Below are 20,423 nucleotides of genomic sequence, written 5' to 3'. Positions count from 1 at the left end.
TTTGCATTTCTCTAATGATTAGAGATGTTGAGCATTTTTTTATATGTTTGCTGGCCATTATTCTGTCTTCTTTTGAAAAGTTTCTGTTCATAATGTAAACTATTTTAATTGACTTTTATTAAGAATCGTTTTTCATTTTCACCAAGACCTGATTTTCTCATAAAGACTTTACCACACTCATTACATTAATAGAATTCCTGCCACTGTGTGTTGTCTGATGCTGAGTAAGATTAAACTTCAAATTAAAGGCCTTTCCACATTCACTGCATCTAAAAGATTTTTCTCACTGATGTCAAATAAGGCTGAAATCTTGCTGAAAGCATACCCATACTTTTTACATATATATAGGACCTTCTTTTTATAAATCCTCTGATGATGAATAAGACTTAGCCTCTAATTAGAGGCTTATTCATTACAGGTACAGAGCTTCTCTCCACTATGAATTTGCAGATGATGAACAAGGATTCATCTCTCTTTGAAGGTTTTTGTATACTCATTGCAAAAGATTCTCTTTGATGATGAATAAGACTTGAGCTCTAGATGAAAGCATTACCATATTCATTACACTCAAGGATCTCTTTCCATCTCCGCTATGAATTTTCTGATGTTCTATAAGGATTGATATCGCTAGAAACCCTTTCCCACATTTATCACTGCATAAGGTTTATTTCCACTGTGAATTCTCTTATACTTAGTAAGGTCTGAGCTGCATCTGAAAGCCTTTCCACATGCATTACAAGCATAGGGTTGTTCTCCAATCTGAACTCTCTCATGTTTAAAAAACGTCCGAGTTTGTCCTAAACCCTTTCCCAGTCAATACATTCATAGGGTTTCTGTCCACTATGAATTTTTGTATGATTGAAAAAGCTTGATCACCCGCTGCAATTTCTCCTGCACTGGGAAAGTTTTTCTATCCTATGGAACTTCCGGTGTTGAAAGAGGATCGAGTTCTGCCTGAAGGTCTTTCCACATTCTTACAACCATAATGAATCAATGAATTCTCATGTGTGAATCCTCAGGTGGCAAGTAAGACTGGCATCATGGCTAAAAATTTCTTTATATTCACTGTATTCACAGGGTTTCTCTCTACTATGTGTACTCTGAGGCACCAACCTTGAACACTGATGAAAGACTTTAAACATTTATCATACATGTAGGGCTTCTTCCCATCAGAAATTCTCCAGTGTCTCACAAATTCTAAAACCTTTGTAAAAGTTACAGTCTTGTGAATCTTACCTCTATGCTCTTTCTCCTAGAGGATAACACACATCTAGCTCAGCCTTTCCACAGTTAATTCACTCACAGCCTTTCTCTTTAGTAGGATTATTCTTATAAGTGGCAGTATTGTGCCTATGACAAATTTCCCTGGAACAGGAAAATGTTAGATCCTTCCCCACCAAGCTTTCTTACAGCCCTTCCTTAACCTATGCTATCACATGCTAAGCCTTTCCACTATACAGACTCTGCCCAGTAGGCCTTGGATTCTGGATCCATAACATTCTTTGGGATTTGACTTTTCCTGAAATTTCCCTCTTTGGAGTAGATCCCACTCTAAATCATAATCTTATCATCTAAAATGATAGACCACATACATAAATGGGCAAAGAACATGAGTAAACAGTTGACAAAAAAGGAAATGCAAACAGATAATAAATATATGAAATATTCATTCCACAATATTAGTCATCAATGAATGTCAATTGAAATAACTATGAAAGTTTATTTTTCCTTTCTCACTCCTACCAGCAGTTTAAGTGAATGCCTGTTTGACTATTCTCCTTCCTGGTATGAATGTAAATTACTATCAATATTCTGGAAAACAATTTTGTAGTATGTAATTAAGAGCCAGAAAACAGTCATACCTTTTGAACCAGTGATTACTCATCAAGCAATCTTTCCAAGAAAATAGTCAGATATGCAAAGATTCATGTACAAAACTACTCATTGACGCATTTACATTATTGAAAAAAACAAAGACACCTAAAATGTCCAAAAATACAGAATTGGTTAAATAAACTGTGATATACTTTTATGATGTGATATTATGTAGCCATCAAAACTGATGTAAAAGAATTGTTATTGACAAGGGAGAATTCTTACACGATAATTTATAGAGAAGAAAGCAGGTGTTATGGGCTGAATTGTTTCCCCTCAAAAATTCATGTTGAAGTCCTAACCTCCAGCACCTCAGAACATGACTGTATTAGAGATAGGGTCTCTAAAGAGGTAATTAAATTAAAATGACATCATTAGAGTAGGCTCCAATTCTACATGCCCGGTGTCTTTATAAGAAGACGAGATTAAGACACGGATACACACAGAAGGAAAACCATGTGAGGACATAGGCAAAAGATGGCCATCTACATGTCAAAGACAGGACGGAGAAGAAACCAACCTTGCCAGTACCTTGATCTCAGACTTCTAGCCTCCAAAATTGTAAGAAAATAAATTTCTGTTGTTTAAGCCACCCAGTCTGTGGTATTTAGTTATCACAGCTCTAGCAAATTATATTAAACTGTACATACTGGAAAGAAACATTAGTTAATAGTATTTACCTCTGGGTAGTGAAATTGTGGATCATTTTTATTTCCTTCCTTACAAAGTCTTGTTCTCCAAAATTTTCACAATGAGCATGTCTCTACTTTTAGAATATGAAATACATAAAAAAGATAAAGGTATCTATAAGCAGTTAAAAAATAATAGAAAACATAATTTTGATGAAAAGAAGCTGACAAAATGAGACAAAAAGAAAATTAGTTGGGAAATTAAGGCCTGCTGAAACCCAGTGATTTCATGGCTTTGCCTCATTTTTATGTGGCCTCCCAAATCAGGGGGTGAGGGACATGGAGAAACAAAGTGATGTGAGGATAACTGGTTTGTTTGGAGGGCAATGCAGAGGCAATGAAAAGAGATTAAACTGAATAGGAAAGTGAGACTGTATAGAACTAGGAGAGGAAAGCAAGAATTTGGAAGAATGTGGATAGCAAGAGATTAATTTTCAGGAGACTGAACAAGGTGAAGCAATAAAGGAGGGAGAAGCAACTGGGTGTGCAAACAAAAAGGTAATCACAAAGAAAATAGAAAAATAAAAATTTCTCTCTCCTGCCTGGTTTTAGGGCACTCATCCAATAGAGTTTGAGGGCAACAATAATGATAAATACCACAACCACTTAGTAAGCATGTACCATACACAAACATTTCACTGAAATACACTATCTATATTTCACATGGAAACCTTGAAAGATAGATATTATTATTCCAATTTTACAGATGAAGAAACTGATGGTCAGAGAGGGGAACTGACTTGCCCATCATTTAAAGTTAGCAAGTAGGGGAACTGAGATTCAATTGAAATGTGTCTGGCTCCAAAGTGCCTGTATTTGCCACCATGTCAAGGTGCCTCATGGGCATTCACCAACCCAAATTCTCAAACTATCCCAACACTATGCAACTAACCTGTAAGTTCTCTAACTCCTACCTGTGTCATTCTCGCTCCTTCCCAGACCTAAGAGGATTGCTTCCTGGGTCCCTTTGTCCTCAGCTCTTTCCAAATTCATCTGGGAATTCATTTAGATCTTTTGAGGTGGAAAATCCTGCAGTTGAAAAGGAAATAAAACTTTGTGGTTAGAGCTGGGGGACTGAATATCCCTAAATTCAGTTCTGAAAGGTACAGGGATGTTAGGAAAGGGATCCTGATTTGTCAGGAAGTCTTAGAAACAGGACAGGGACCTTGTGAAAGAAGCATGAGAAATGTGTGTGTTCCCAAGAGCTAGGGAGGTGGTCTTGGCCTTGAGGGATAAAAACCAAGGAAGAAAAACACAATGAGTCATTTATTTCATTTATTTGAGTCCTAAAAGAAAGAAGTCCCAGAATTGAGGAACAAAAATCGACACAGTGTAGGTTTCAAGGCTGGACAAAGCTGGGTTCAAATCTCAATATTACCACTTACTTGCTATGTGACCTTGGGCTAGTATCTTTACTTTTCTGAGCATCAGCTATTTCTCTATAAAATAAAGGAAATAAAACCCAAAAGGTAATGAGAAATTCTGAGCCTAAAGTAATCTCAAAGAAAAGGTAGCAAGGAGTTAGGGGAAATTTTCCTAGTTCTTATAATTGCCTGTCAGATTATTTGGACAAATCCTCAGGCTGAGAACAGTGAAAAAAAAATCTTGAAGAAAGAAAAGTAACATCTACTTAAAAACAATAAAATGACAGTATGGAAATACCAGAGCAATACACGTAGGCAACCGGGAACCTAGAGAGGTAAACAAGCAGTGAAGCAATTTCTGCCCTGAGGCATTTGTCCATTCCAAAAATTTAAACTTTCACTTTAGCTGCCTTTGGCAAAGGAGACAGAGATTAAAGCTACACAGTTTGGGAAAACAGGAGACACCCTCCCCCCACCCCCACCTACAATAAGCTAGGACCTCAAAGGGCTACCCCCTAAGGGGAAATGTGAATAGAAAGCAGGCCAGTTTTGCAGCTAAGATTTGGATCACATGATCTGCCCTGAAAACCTTGAGTCTTGAATTAGAAGGAGAAGCAAATCAGCAGGATCAGCTGACAAAGACTGATAAACACTGGGATTATCAACACAAACTATAAGACAACTATGTTTACCATGGATAAAGAAATAAATAACAAACTGGAAGATATTTCCAAGCAAGGCTGGGCATGGTGGCTCATGCCTGTAATCCTAGCAGTCTGGGAGGCCCAGGAGGGAGGATTGCTTGAGCTCAGGAGTTCAAGACTACCGTGAGCAAGAGTGAGACCCCATCTCTACCAAAAAGACAAGGAAAAAAAAAACCCAGTCAGGCGTTGCAGTGCTCACCTGTAGTCCCACCTACCAGGAAGGCTGAGGCAGAAGGAGCGCTTTAGAGCCCAGCAGTTGGAGGTTGCAGCAACAATGGCGCCAGTGCACTCTACCCAGGGCAGCAAGTGAGACTCTCTCTCAACAAAAACAAACAAGGCAACTGAGCACCCCGCCTCACAACCCCCACCCCTTCATATTAAAACTAAAAAAGAAAAAAAAAAGATATTTCCAAGCAAAAGGAAACTATAACAAATGATAGACTATAATTGAACCTAATCCAACTTTTAGAAAAAATACAGTATGCCAAATTAAAAACTCAAGGGATAGCTTTAATCAGCAAATTAAAAAGAGAATTCATGAAAACTTAAAAGACAGATGAGAGAAAATTATCAGAGTTTGGTGCGAAGAGACAAAAGGGTGGAAAGTATAGAAAAGAGGGTAAGAAACTCAAACTGCTCTCATTCAACAAATGCGGGTCAGGGCCTTGTAAAAGTGATCATGTTGAATCTTCACAACTACTTTACAAGGTACAACATATAGAATCTCATAAAAAAAAATCCTTTTCAGCCCTTTCTCCATTCTGCCAGCATAACTGGGCCACAGACCTGCTTTTTCTTTAAAACTAGCTAAGAAATTCCAGAGCTTAGCTTTATAAATGCAAAGGTTCACGATTAATAAAAGGAAATTCTGAAAGATATGAAGGCTCCCTACCCTCTCCCCTGTAGCTGTGGGAGGGGTGGAAACCATTTTGCTTCACAATTATTTCAAATGATCTGAATTTAAAAGGTGTTAAATTGAGAATTTTAATAAGAATGTCAACCTTGTCCTTTGCAATAGGGAGACTTGTAAATATTCATAACTGTTGCCAACTAGTTCTATTCTCTGTTAATACAAATCTTTCCTTGGAAGTATTGTTTAAATAAAGCTATTGTATAAGAGTCTCACAACTATAGAAAGTAACGCCTTGTTCAATGAAAATAATCTACAAAAGAAATGTGTAATTCTAATTTGGTATTGTGAATTAAAATAATATCTTAAGGGTCTCCCCCACCAGCTGACTGAATGGACCTCCTCTTGGCCAAGGGGATATCCTAAAACTAAATTGCCTGCCTGTTACAGCAAGTGTTACAGCGAGTGGCCTCGAGGACAAACCGAGCGGCACACGGAGAGTTGGAGAATCAAAGTTTATTAGCCGGCGAGCTCAGAGGGGCCTCGCCACCATCTATCCGATTTTTCCCACTTTTATTAAGTTGTGGTGGTCTGGGGGGTAGGGGGTTAGGTGGTTAATGCCTGCCAGGTAATAGGTTAGTTGATGTGTCAGATAATAGATTTATTAGGTGATGGGCCAGGTAATAGGTTAGTATTATGCTGATGCGAGTCTTCCATGAGGGGTGGGGGGTCTCAGGTGACTGATGTGCCAAGTAACAGATGGGGGTTTTCCTTATCATGCCAAAAGGAGGGAGGTCAGACATGCTTCATCATGCCTCCCCCCTTCTTGGAGACATCCTTTGTAACCCATTAACAGGCCAAAGGGTATGCAAGGCAATCCTGCAGGTCCTCAATTTACACAACAAATCTATGTCCAGTGGCTTGTCTCTGATTAACAGCTCCTTATCTTAAAACATTCCAAGCCTTTAGACAAAGCTTCATGCCTTTAACCAATTACAAGTCAAAGAATCTTTAAATTCACCTATAACCTGTAAGCCCCACCCACCCTGGCTTCGAGATGGCCCGCCTTTTCAATGTATGCCTCCCATGTATTGATTTATGACTTGACCTGTAACCCGCCTCCCTGAAATGTATAAAACCAAACTGTAACCCAGCCACAGCGAGTCCACTTGCTGAAGGTTTCTTGGGCGTGGCTCCGGGTCATGGTCTTCAAATTTGGCTCAGAATAAATCTCTTTAAAATTATTTCACAGAGTTTGGCTTCTTTTCCATTAACAGTATCTTACTTGGTAATTCATTAACTTGGTGTAGTAGACAGAATAAAAGCCCTCTCTAGGTGTCCAAATCTAATCCCCGTGAATATTATCTTACATGGCAAATGGGACTTTGCAGAGTGACTAAGTTAGGAATCTTAAGATGGGAAGATGATCCTGGTGGGCTCAATGTATTAATAATTACAAATTACCTGGGTCCTTATAAGAAAGAGGCAGAAAGGTCAGAGAGGAGATATGACAACTAAAGCAGAAGTTTAGAGAGAGAGTTGAAAACGCTATGCCGTTGTATGTGCACATGGAGAAAGGAGGCAATCTCTAGAAACTGGGAAAAGCAGAAAACAGATTCTTCCCTAGAGCTCCCTAGAGGAAGTGCAATCCTGCCAACACTCTTGTGTTGGTTTTAGGACTGCTGACCTCCAGAACTAGACGATAATAAATTTGTGTTTTAACCCACTATGTTTGTCATAATTTATCATAGCAGCAATAGAAAACTAATACATCTGGTGATACAGCTGTAATTGCCATCTGTATATGGTAGTGCCCTCCCTTTATCCGCGTTTTCGCTTTTTGTGGTTTCAGTTACCCATGGTCAGCCCTGGTCGGAAAATATTAAATGGAAAATTCCAGAAATAAACAATTCATAGTTTTAAATTGCAGGCCATCCTGAGCAGCGTGATGAAATCTCACACTGTCCTGTCTGGACATGAATCACCCCTTTGTGTCCAGTGTATCCATGCTGTAGACACTGCCCACCCGGGAGTCACTTAGTAGCCAGCTCTAGGCTCTATTATCACCTTACATGTTACAAGAAGAAGGTGAGTACAGTACAATAAGATATGTTGGGGGAAGGGGAGAGGGTGAGAGTGAGAGAGGGGGAGGGAGACATCACATTCACACAACTTGTATTACAGTATATTGTTATAATTGTTCTATTTTATTATTGTTGTTAATCTCTTACTGTGACTAATTTAAAAAGTTTAACATTGTCATAGCTATGTATGTACAGGAAAAAAAGCATAGTGTATATAGGATTCAGTATTATCCGCAGTTTCAGGCATCCACTGAGGGCCTTAGAGCGTATTCCCCAAGGATAAGGGGGGACTACTTGTATTTGGAAACAGATTAAGTATTAAAATTTATTCTGTCAAATTACGTGGCGCTATCATTGGCACTTTCCTCTTCACCCACAGGCCTGGATAAACAAATGCAAACCTACAATTCTGCTGGATTTACTATATAACAATTACTTTGAGAGACTGTATTTCTTTAACAATGTCACAGTTTCTATTTTACCAGTGAAAAAATGAAAACTCTGAGAAGTACAGTCACTTGCCTAAGGTCAGTCCACAAAGAGCTAGGATTCAACACCCTGTAAATTGGCTACCAAGCCCAGTATTTTTCCACTGTGTTTTGCAGCCTCCCGAACTGCTTTGAGGGTGTGATGAAGAGAGGGTCGAACATCTGAATGTATTCCTCCACATAAAAGATTCCATGATTCTGAGATTCTCTACTTTCCTTTGCTTTAATTTCATGCTCACAAGTAAGCAACATTTTGTTTTCTTAGTTTGACTTCCCCCATACCTCGATACTGGACCTGACATGCCCTAAATAGAGGGCTTGAGTGTTTTGGCTACTGGAAATAATACAGTAGCGTAGGATGTGTGTGTTTTTATCTCTATACCTATATCTATATTAGTCTCAGCAAATTAATTTGTATTTGTTTATCACCAAGTTTCATTTCAGCATTTCACAAATGCCTGGACTGTGGCGAAATCACCACCCTGAAGGCCCTTTTATTAAGTTCTGTTGGAATTTCCAAAGATAATTTCCTTTCTTTGATAAGTTCAAAAGCATTTATATTTATACATCCAACACAGCTAATTAGAGCATGGGGCCTCTGAGATGCTTAAGTAAAATTGTTTCAGAAAAGAAATCCTACTTCATTTTATACAGAAAGATAGCAAATTCTGGAGGTATAAGGACTAAAAGGGAAAAATTAAATTATTCACAAATTACATCAACTAAAACCACTCTGTGATAATTCATTTAGCTGTATAGTTATGATTCTTACATTTTAAGTATGTTTTGTATAAAATTTATATAAAACCCCAACAAAATGTATAAACAAACAATTAGACCTACAAAGAGAGGTCAGCAAGGTGGATGGATCTAAAACCAATACACCAGAATCAAGCATTCCCACACACCAGCCACAATCAGTAACAAAATGTAATTTAAAAATATTCATGAGAGCAACAGGCACACAGAAATATGTCTAGCAAAATATGCATGAGACATTATAGAAAAATTTATAAGACTTTTTTCAAAAACATTAAAAATACCTAGATAAAAGGAAAGAAATGAATCACTTCATTTTTCTAAAGATGCCATTTCTGTCTCTAAAGTAATCTATAAATAAGATGCAGTTCTAATCAAATCTCAATGTTTCTAACAGGCCTTAAAATTTAAGGTAAGCTGATCTTAAAATTCATATGGAAAGAAAATAATTTTGAGGAAAAGGAATAAGGAAGGGGCCTTTCCCTACCAAATATTAAAATGCATTATAAAGCTATAGAAATAAAAAAGACAAACCAATGGAACAAAATAGAAAGCCCAGAAGCAGACACATACTTATATTGGACCTTGGTATATGACTGAGATAGCATTATCAATCTGTGAAGAATAGAATACTTAATAGTCTTGGAAAAACTGATCAGTCATTCAGAAAAAAATTAAGTGAATTTTCTACATTGTGTCATATACAAAAATAAATTCTGAGCAGATCACAGAACTAAATGTGAAAAAACTATAAAAATTTCATAAGAGAATACATAGTAGAATATCTTTATGACATCAAGGTAAGAAAGAATTCCTTAAACAAGATGAAAAAACAAAAAAGGCACAACAGCATGAAGGAAAAGGATGGTAAATTTGATGATATCAAAATATAAGCCTCCTGTGCAGGAAAGGATTAACTCAAAAAGCCTGGGGTGCTCAAACCCTGCAAATTCCCAGCAAAGTCCTATCTAAAGGACTAGCCCTTGCCCAGCTCTTAGGAGATGACCCTTGGATTATTCTCCCTGAGATTGTTTTCATATGTCTGAGGCCTGGGGCCATGCAGTACCAGTATGATCAGATAGTTTATGCTAATATTGTAATTTGTGGTGAGTGGCTGCTTTTGCTCTTGATAGGTGAGGGGGAGGCTATAGTCTGAATAGCTGAGGTCAGTCATGCAGGTGCTGTTAGGTAGAGATAAGGGTATGCAGGTGGCAGGGCAGGTGGTTAAACCACACCTGACAGTGCTGCATGCTTAGGTGACTCTTTCCTAATAAAAAACCTTGAACACCAAGCTTCCCTGGTTGACAATACTTCACATGTGCTATCACACATCTTAATAAACTGTAACCATAACTATAACAGCTTTTGTAAGTCCTGGGAGTCCTTCTAGCAAATCATCAAGCCTGAGGGTGATCTTGGGGACTTCTGACAAAACAAACCTCCATATGAAAAAATACACAATAAACAGAGGGAAAAGGCAAGTCACTAACTAGAAGATATTACAAACTATAAGACCAACATAAATATCCAGAGTATATAATTATATAAACACAAGTCCTACAAAGGTATATGAGAAAGACCCAATACTACAATAGGAAAAGGAAATAACATGGCAAATCACAGGAAGAGGAAAAAAAATGAATGGCCAGTCAACATACTGAAAAGATGTCAAATCCCCCTAGTTATCTGAGACGTTAAAATTAGATACTATTTCGCACCCGTAAGATTGACAAAAATTTAAAAGTCTAACAATACAAAGTGTTGAAGATACAAGGAGATAGAAATTTTCCTTTAATACTGGTGAGAATTAAAGTGTCACAGCCACAACTTTTCAGTATCTAGTTAAGCTGAAGATGTATATAATTTTATCCAGTAATTCACCTTCTAGATATCTATTCTAGAGAAAATCTTGCACATATGTGCAAGGAAATTTGTACAAGGATACTCATTTCAGCAATGTAACATTGAAAAAAGTGGTAGCAAGCTAAATGTCCATATTTGGTATATGACATATGGGGACTATAAAAATAGAATATTTTATAACCACAAAAATGGTTATAAAAACATGGTGATGAGTAAGGAATAAAATAATATGTACAGTATGACAGCATTTATATAAATTTTTAAAATGTAGAAAACAATACTATATATATTTTAGGGGTATGTGTCCAAAAACGTGACCCAAAAGGATACATATCAATTTCAGAATAGTGGTTACTTTTACAGAGGAAACAAGGAAAATGGGATGAGAGTGAGCTTAAGCTATATTTGTAACATTTTTTTTCTTTTTAACAAGGGATCTAAAAAAAAAAAGTGTGGTAAAATATTAACTTTTATTCTATCTGGATAGTGGGTCCCTGTTATTTTCTGATAGTTTTTTTATAGGTCTGACATATTTGATAATTAAAATTTTAAACACAGATGTATTAGTTTTAAGAAGCTGTAATCACTTCCTGCCGTTGCTGTAACAAATTATGACAAATTTAGTGGCTTAAAACAATACAGATTTATTTTCTTACAGTTGTGGAGGTCAGAAATCCAAAATCAGTTTCACTGGGCTAAAATTAAGCTGTCAATAGGGATCTTTACTTCTGGAGGCTTTAGGGGAGAATCCACTTCCTTGAAGTTTCTAGCTTTTAGAGGCCACCTACAATACTTGGTTCATGGCTTCCATCCTCCAGGTTCAAAGAAAGCAGTGTACCATCTTCTCTTCTCTCTGATCTCTGCTTCCAACCTTGTATCTTCCCTTGCTGACTCTCAATCTCCTGCCTCCCCCTTATATGACACTTTGTGATTACACTGGGTAATCTAAGATAATCTCCCCACCTCAACGCCTATCTTTAATTTAATCACATCTGCAGTCTCTTTTCACCTTGTAAGCCCATATATTCACAACTTTCAGGGATTAAGATGTGGGCATCTTTGGGGGCCATTATCCAGCCTATGACAGTCCACCCTCTGGCCCCCAAAGATTCACATTGGTTCCACATACAAAATACATTCATTTCACCCCCAAATCCAAAAAAGTCTCAATCCATTAAATCATCAAGTCCCAAATCTCATGTAAGTCTCATCAGATCAAAAGTCCCAAGTCTCATCATATAAATCATCTAAATTAGATATGGGTGAGGCTGTGGGTATAACCCATCCTGGGGAGAAATTCTTCTCTATCGGTGGACCTGTGAAACTAGAAAACGAATTATCTGCTTCCAAAATACAATGAAGGGACAGGTATAGGATAATAGTTACAGGCATTCCCATTCAAAAAGGGAGAAAATGAAAGAGAAAAAAAGAAGTCACTAGTCCCAAGCAATTTTAAAATCTAACCAGGCATATTCCATTAGGTTTGAAGCCCTGGGAATAGTCCTCTGAGGCCCACGGGTCCACCCTCTGGACCAAGGTCCATTCTACCTTTCAGAGTCAGTCTTCTTTTATGTGAAAAGTAGCACGTGTTTGCAGCTTAATATTTTTATCAGCCTGTCTCCTGCCTGTAGAATTTTGAAAGTCCAAAAGCTTTCTTTCATTCCATCCTCTCTCTGACCCTTTCAGTCCAAGCTGGCAGTATTTCTGCTGGTATAACCCTCTAAAAAACCTTTTGGGTCTCCTGTGTATATCTTGGCAACTCACTCCATTAGAGGAGGGGCCTTCCACAGATCTTTCCTGGATAATCCTATTTCTATTCCTGGCTTCTACAGAGATACCTGAGGGGATTTATGAGACACATGCCTAATGTCTCCACAAAGCCCTCTGTGTGATTGAATACTCTGACCTTTTGATCCTTTCAAAGCAGTAGCAAAGTGTTTTCCAGCCACAAGTCTGGCTTTCTCTCCAGAGTACACTTTCCTGACAGTGAATCTCCTAACTTTAACACCTCTCAAAATCTGGATAGACTGAGAATTCCCCAATCTAGTCCTAGTTCATATTTGCTTAACAGTTCTTCCTTCTATTTCTCTCATTCTTGTCATATTTTACTAAGAGCATCAAAAAGAAACCTACCATATCTTTAACACGTTACTTGGAAATCTCAGCTAAATATCCAAGCTTATTGCTTACAGTTTCTGCTTCCCACAAAACTGTAAGTCACATTCAGCTAAGCTGTCTGCCACTACATAACAGGTATCTTCTTTTCTCCAGTTTCCAATAACATGCTCCTCATTTCCTTATAAGCTCTCACCAGCAATGCCTTAGTGTCCACATATTTGCCTTCACAGGTAGCTCCTTCAACATTCATATTTCTACCAAGATGATATAGATTTTCTTTAAGATGATATAGATTTTCTCTACCATGCTCGTCACTTCCTTCTGAGCCCTCACTGTCAGTCTTTAACATCTATATTTCTACTAATGGCATATTCAAAGCAATCTAGGCTTTTTCTATCATGCTTCTCAAAATTCTTCCATCTTTAACCATTACCTTATTCCAAAGCCACTTCCACATTTTTTTTAAAAGCCAGTCAAATTTAGCAGTGGGGGGTTGAATACCAACTTTAGTGACACTAATGTTAATAAGTTCTGATAACCCACTACCATCGGACCAGCCTACATTTTTAGGTACACAAGCTATAGCAGCACTCTACTTCCAGGTACCAAAATCTGTATTAAGTTCTTATTGCTGCTGTAACAAAGTACCATAAACTTTGTGGTTAAAACAACATGAATTTATTATCTTATTATTCTGGAGGTAAGAAGTCTAAAATCCCATTTCTCTGATCTAAAATTAAGGTGTTAGCAAGGCTTACGTCTTCTGGAGGCTCTAGGAGAGAAGCTATTTCCTTGTTTTTTCCATCTTCTAGAGGCTGTTTACGTTCCTTGGCTTATGGTCCCTTCTTTCATCTTCGAAGCCAGAAGAACAGCATCTTCTCTCCTCTCTGACTTCTGTGTCAGTCTCACATCTTCTCTCTATAACTCTGATTCTCCTGCCTCCATCTTATAAGGATCTTTGTATTACATTGGGCCCACCCTAATAATCCAGGGCAATCTCCTCATCTCACAAGCCTTAATCACATCTGCAAGTCCCCTGTAACATGTAAGTTGACCTATTAAGTTCTGGGAATTAGAATGTGGACATCTTTAGGGAGCCATTATTCAGCCAACCACAGAAACAATTTGGGAACCTGGAAAGGGGCAGAGTCAGAAACTACATCCTGGCTCATGACTAAGAGAGGAGCAGCAGTTAATGTATTCAACTGACAACAAATATTGGCAACAAAGCCTTCCAAGAAAATAAAACCCCTAAAAAAAGATTTATAAAAAATCTTTATATGGCCAGAAGTTATTGCTTCAAGAATGTTTAATAATGTGGCATCTAATATTGTTGGCACATTAAAAGAACCTCAAAACATACTCAAAATATAAAATCCTCTACAAAGAAAAGGAAGTGGTATCTTTAAAGGGTCTACTGCTGTATAAGTTTGTGATAGTCTGACCCCATCTGGTAGGAACACCAATGACATTTTTGGGCCTTTAGTTATTGCCTTTTCTCCCTTGGCACACCTAACCAGAACCTGAGATTATATCATTTTACCTAAAGAAGACATACAATTGGAATTTAAAGCCATAGCAAGTATGCTACACACAGGAGAAGAGTAAGGTGAGAAAGAAGACATGAGAAAGTAGAACAAACCAAAGCACACAAACAAAGTACCCAAATCACCATGTTGAAAATAAAGCTTTTCCTACTACTAAAAAGTGACTATCTCACCAATAGACTAGAAACTCTTCCATTAATGTGTCACATAGTATAATGTTGATCTAAATAAACAAAGACTTTTCAGATATGTTATAAAACTAACAGAATCATAAGTTTTTATTTGCTCCTCCATAAATGTGGTAGAGGAGAAAACACCAAAAATATTTACACTGTTTGAGAATACATGTAAGCTACTTACAAAATTATTTAATATTACTAGGGTAATAAATCATCAATTAAGACAACCAATGAGAACTATAGGTTTTTCTTTTGAAGCTTGTTTTCAGAGGATATGGAAACAGTTTCCAAAGTCTTAGGAGTCTGAGAACAGTGGTTCTCAAACTTTTTGTTTGAGCCTTTCGTACTCTTAAAAATTTTTGAGGACCCCAAAGGGCTGTGGTTTATGTGGGTTATATCCATATTTACTATGTTAGAAATTTAAATATTAATTTATTTTTAAATAATAAATCCCATTACATGTTAACATAAACAACATACTTTATGAAGAATAACTGTATTTTCCAAAACAAAACAAATAGTGAGAAGAGTGGCACTGCCTTACAATCTTGCAAATCTCTTTAATGTTTGATTTAATGGTATATAGCTGAATTCTCATATCTGCTTCTGTACCTGACCTGTTATGTTATCTCGTATCATACAGTTTCTTTTAAAAATCCACTGTATACTTGTAAGATAATGAAATTTTAAAAGGCAAATAACATCTTAGTATTACTTGAAAATAGTTCTGATCTTGAAAAGTTCTGAAAGGGTCATGTGGACACCCAGGGCTCCCTGGACCACACTTTGAGAATCTTTGACTTACAGGACTCCATTTGTTGAAATAAAAATTTGAAGGACAGATTTATATTAACCAAGAAGAGAACAGGTTGGTAACAGTTCTATATATTCATACAAATGTCCATGTAGCAAAAGAAAACAAGATAAAAATCCTTGTGGACATACTGATTTTTACATCAAATAAGATTCCTTAAAGTCAGGCACAGTGGCATTCATGCCTGTAATCCTAGCACTTTGGGAGGCCGAGGTGGGAAGATCGCTTGTGCTAAGGAGTAAAAGAGCAGCCTGAGCAAGAGCGAGACCTTATCTCTACTAAAAACTGAAAAATTAGCCGGGTGTCATGGTGCGCACCTGTAGTCCCAGCTATTCAGGAGGCTGAGGCAGGAGGATCAATTGCGCCCAGGAGTTTGAGGTTGCAGTGAGCTGTGATGAGGCCACTGCACTCTACCCAGGGTGACTAAGTAAGACTCTGTCTCAAAAAAAAAAAAAGATTATTTGAATTAGTTTTATAATACAAAATGGTATGTGTCCCTTTACAGTTATAGGCATGGGGACTCATTTTGCCATTATGAACACTTGAATTTTTAAGGTAGGTTCTAGAATTTTATTAGGTAAGATTGTAGGAAAAAAGTAAGCTTGCAGAACACAGTTCTTTTTCTGGCAGAAATGGAGGAAGGTTGAATTTTATTTAATAACAGAGAAATAAGGAGCATATAGAATTTTCTTATAAAATAGTTCTCTTTCAGAAAGAACAAAAGAATAAGTATGGAACAGGAAGGGAAAGGTTTGTCATGGATCTGAAGCTGTTTATGCAGTCGACTGCTCCAAAGGTTTCTGCCTAAATCAGGTTTCTGTACACATAGGACACAGAAGACACATCTTCCCGCAGATAAGGAATTATCCCCTAATGTGGACACACTAGTAATTTTACATGAGAGGAATAAAAAGAAAAATAAGGAGGGGCAATGAGACTTGATAGATTGAGATAATTTTAAGTACTGAAACTATCAGTAAGATTTGGGATAAATCTTCAAATAGTAGTGAATCTAACTGGAATAAAATTAAGAAATACTGCTCTCCAAAAGAGCTCTGACAGAGGAATGGCCCTAAGAAACCTTCATATAAACAATCTCCAAAGTAAAAGAGATTTGATTTTTTAAATGATTCCAAAAAATCCACCTTTAGGTTCTTAAGTCACTTATAACTCTACAGAAACAGATTCACTCCAGAGTCCTTTTCAATACTATCTGTCTTTTAAAATTTATACCTAGTATATTGTTATATAGACCTTTGTTGAAACATGCTAAACACTACTTCACAGTCAGAAAAACACGTAAGCAATTTGAAAGTGATTTTACTTTGAAGTGATTTTTACAAGCGTTTGCAAGCCAGCTTTCCTTTGTCAGCTTTACACTTTATGGCAGAATTTTGTATCCTTATCACTGAGGTCAATTTAAGCCACTGAGAAACCTCATCCAGATCTTAAATAGAAATTCTTACTTTCACAAAGACATGATTTTTGGTTTAAACCCTTATTCTTCTCATCAGTCCTAAGTCCGCTTCAGCTCTTTTATCACTAGAAAATTACATTCATAAATCCTTTTAAAAAGACAGCTACTAATCTATTAAGAGATTTATAATTTGTCCAAATATTTCCTGGTACCTGGGTTATTTAAATCATAGATAGGCCTTACATTATTCCTTGTAATCTGTTAACAGGAAAGAGAAGAAATCTTTGTGATGGAATTACTGCATTCTTGGTATAGACACCTAGAGATTCCAAGCAGCATCTTTACATTTCTTTAAATACCAGCTTTGCAAATGGCTATGGGCTTAGGTCTGTTTCTTAAACTTGTCCAGAAAGAAGTTAATTATTGACATCAAAGAGTAAATGGGGTTTCCTAGGCAGCAGTGTGTATTTCATTGGTTCTTAACTTAACTGTATAGTTAAGAACCTCTGAATCTTTTTCTAGAGCAAATACCTGGAGTTAATTGGAACCATTAGGGCAGGGTACTAAAGCATTAAGACAGCATTATTTATATTGTGGTTAGGTTTCAGGAGATAAAAAGTGATAGAAATCACTTCTTAAAAAATCTTAGAATGTTATGGGGGTACACATGTTTTGGTTACATAATTTGCTTTTGTACAATTTGAGTCAAAATTATAAGTGTGCCCCTCACACAGATAGTGTGCATTGTACCCATTAGGTGTGGATTTACCACAATATAAATAATGCTTTGGTTTACTAAATATTTCCTACTATTCTTGGCAAATTAAAGGAATTTGCATATGGTAATTGCCAACTCAATATTTTATTTTTCTTCTTCCTTGCTGACTTTCATGAATCAAGTGTAGCCAAAAAACTGGCCATTTATAAGAAAATTATATTCCAGAATGGTTTTCCATTTTAAAAAATGTCATAAATAATAGCTAGGTTCTTAGGTTGGACTACACAAGATTGTTTAACCCATGTTGGTGTAGAAATATTCCAATAGTACTAAAGATAAGGACCATTAATAAAACAATGTGCTTTTATTAGAAATTATTAAGGGGAGGGCTAACACTAAGATGCTAAGAACATGTCTCTCAGTGCTATATCCCTGATAGTACTACTGATTCTCCTATCTCTTTCCTTGATCTCCCATTTGGCTGCCAGTGAGTAGAATTCTCCTAGTAATTCCCAAAGACTGCAAGTGGAGAGGAAACCAGAAGTGCAACTGTGGAGGTGAGGAAAAGAAAAGGTAAGAAGCCACAGTAAGCCTCTCAAGTGGCAGGATCAGGACCAAGCTTCCAACCTTTCTCTTCTATCCTTTCCCTTCTCTTTCACCTCTATGAAGCACGAATGGGTGAAAAGATGTGCAGAGTGCCTGTTTAGCCTACAAAATGGGAAAAGATGAAGGGGAAGTTACTCATAGAGCCCAGTGGGGGTGGCCATTTATCTTTTGGAAACTCTGTATTTGGAAAATTCAAAGATTCTTAGTACACACTGCTTCCAACGTCCAAACACTAGGAACTTACTAATTTCTGATATTTTCTCAATCTTTAAAATTATTTTTAAATGCCTTTATTGCCATTTTTTTCAAGAGCTATGTCAGAAAATACCGTATTTGCACCTCAATGTAATTTTTTAGGGACATTTTGTTACTTTTTCAAGTCGAGATTGGGAATAACAATTGCCTGATATATAGTAATCATGTATCTAAAAACACAAAGGAGCCAGCATATGAAACTCATTATTATAAATAGCTGTATCAGCTATAAATACATTTTTTGCCTTAGGTGACAGACACATGATAGATCAGTTGGGGAAAATGGCACTAACCCCTCACCAGCTGGGCCCTGGTACTACACTCAGAGTAGAGTTGGTCAAGATGATGTCATCACTTTGGACATTTACTCCTTTAATCAACTCTCCTTACACCTGTACTTTGAACCACTCCCTGTCTCTAGGCTCCTTCCCATCAATATTTAAACCTACGTGAGTTTCTACCATCTTGAAAAAATTTCTCCAGATTTCTACATCTCCTATAAACTTTCTTCACTGGAGTTGGTGCTGCTTTGGAGATATTTGAAAAATATAGAATATCCACCACCAAGAATTAACAATTGTTAATATATTAAAAATTTAATCACACTTGCTTCATTTATTTTATGAAATAAATTAATCACTCTAGATACAGTTCTAACCCCAACCCCTAGCAATTACCCTTTCCTCTCCCAAAGGCAACCAAATATGATACAGCATGCATCATTTCAATGCCTTCTTTACATGTTTTCAAACGTATATGTATCTATGAATATAGATTATTTATGTTTTTAAATTTAAATAAATGGTATCACACTGTGCGATTATTCTATAACTTGCTTTTCTCTATCAGCATTGTTTTCAAGATCTATCATGTTGGTACATATTGATGTGATTTTTCCATTTTCACTGCCATGTTGGATTGCATTGTATGGATACATCATTAGTTATCGATCATTCCCCTATTAATGTGGAATGGATAGGGAATTCAGTTTCTTTCTAGTTTTTTGTAATATCACGAAATGCTACAATATTGTTTTACATGTCTCTTAGAAGTGGAAATGTTGGGACAGAGAAAAGGTACATCTTCAATTTCACTAGATTCTTCACAATTTCATTCCAATGTGGTTGAATTTCTTTTCACCCACACCAGCTATATATGAAGCCTATCATTTCCCCACAAGCTTGCCAATACCAGGTATTGTCAGACATTAAAATTTTTACCTGCTATGTAAAAGGTAGGATTTCATTCTTGTTGTGATTTTTCATTCCTTGGTTATTAGTGGGATTGAGCATATTTTAATATATTTATTTGCCTTCTGTATTCTCTTTTTTGTAAATTACCTGTTCATAACTCCACATCTTCCCCCTATTGGACAGCTTGTCATTTAATTGATTTATAGGCATTCTTTATACATTCTGTTTCAACAACTCTTCCCTTCCCTGAGATAATAAAAATATTCCTCTAAATGTTACTATAAAATTAAAGTTTTGCTTTTCATAAGTAGGTTTATAATCTATAGGAAATTAATGTTTTATTTCTGATATGGGTAGAGGGGTAGAGAACTAATTTTATTTTTTTTCCTATATGGATAATCAATTGTCCCAGCACCATTTATTGAATGATACATTCTGCCCTATTAATTTATGGTGACACTTCTTTTACACACCAAGTTCCTATGTACACCCTGGTCTATTTCTGCACTCTATTCTTTTCCATTGATCTGTCAATTCCTATTCACTTACCAAATCTAGTCTATATCTACCCTGAGCTCTTTGCCACATTCGACACTATTTGAGTATTTCTTTTTGTTTGAAACAATTTCTTCCTTTGTTTCAGTTACACTTTTCCTCTCTTCAAATTTTCTCTGACTTTTCCTTTTCTATTTCTCTAGGTCTTTCTTCCTCTGCCTAATACCTAAGTGCTTGTGTCCCCAAAGGTTCACCCTCAATTCTCTTCCCTTCTTGCTCTACATACTCTCTTTGGAACTATGCTGCCCAATACAGTGGCCACCAGCCACATTTGGCTACTGAACACTTGAAATGTAGCTAGTCTAAAGTGAGATATGATATAAGTGGAAAATCCATATGATATTT

General features: G+C 36.7%; 1 protein-coding gene across 1 annotated transcript in view; it reads right to left on the bottom strand.

Annotated features, from left to right (window-relative positions):
• Positions 1-3,499, bottom strand: part of LOC105827107 (melanoma-associated antigen D1) — a 43,243-nt gene extending 39,744 nt beyond the window's left edge. The window contains exon 1 of the mRNA XM_012665130.1: positions 3,479-3,499. The gene's annotated coding sequence lies outside the window, so the exon portion shown is untranslated. The remainder of the gene's footprint in view (positions 1-3,478) is intronic.
• Positions 3,500-20,423: the final 16,924 nt, after the last annotated feature.

The sequence above is a fragment of the Propithecus coquereli genome, unplaced genomic scaffold (assembly GCF_000956105.1).
Source record: "Propithecus coquereli isolate 6110/MARCELLA unplaced genomic scaffold, Pcoq_1.0 Scaffold969, whole genome shotgun sequence".
Classification (NCBI taxonomy): domain Eukaryota; kingdom Metazoa; phylum Chordata; class Mammalia; order Primates; family Indriidae; genus Propithecus; species Propithecus coquereli.
Note: the sequence above shows the minus strand (reverse complement) of the source record. Positions and strands in the feature narration are given on the sequence as shown.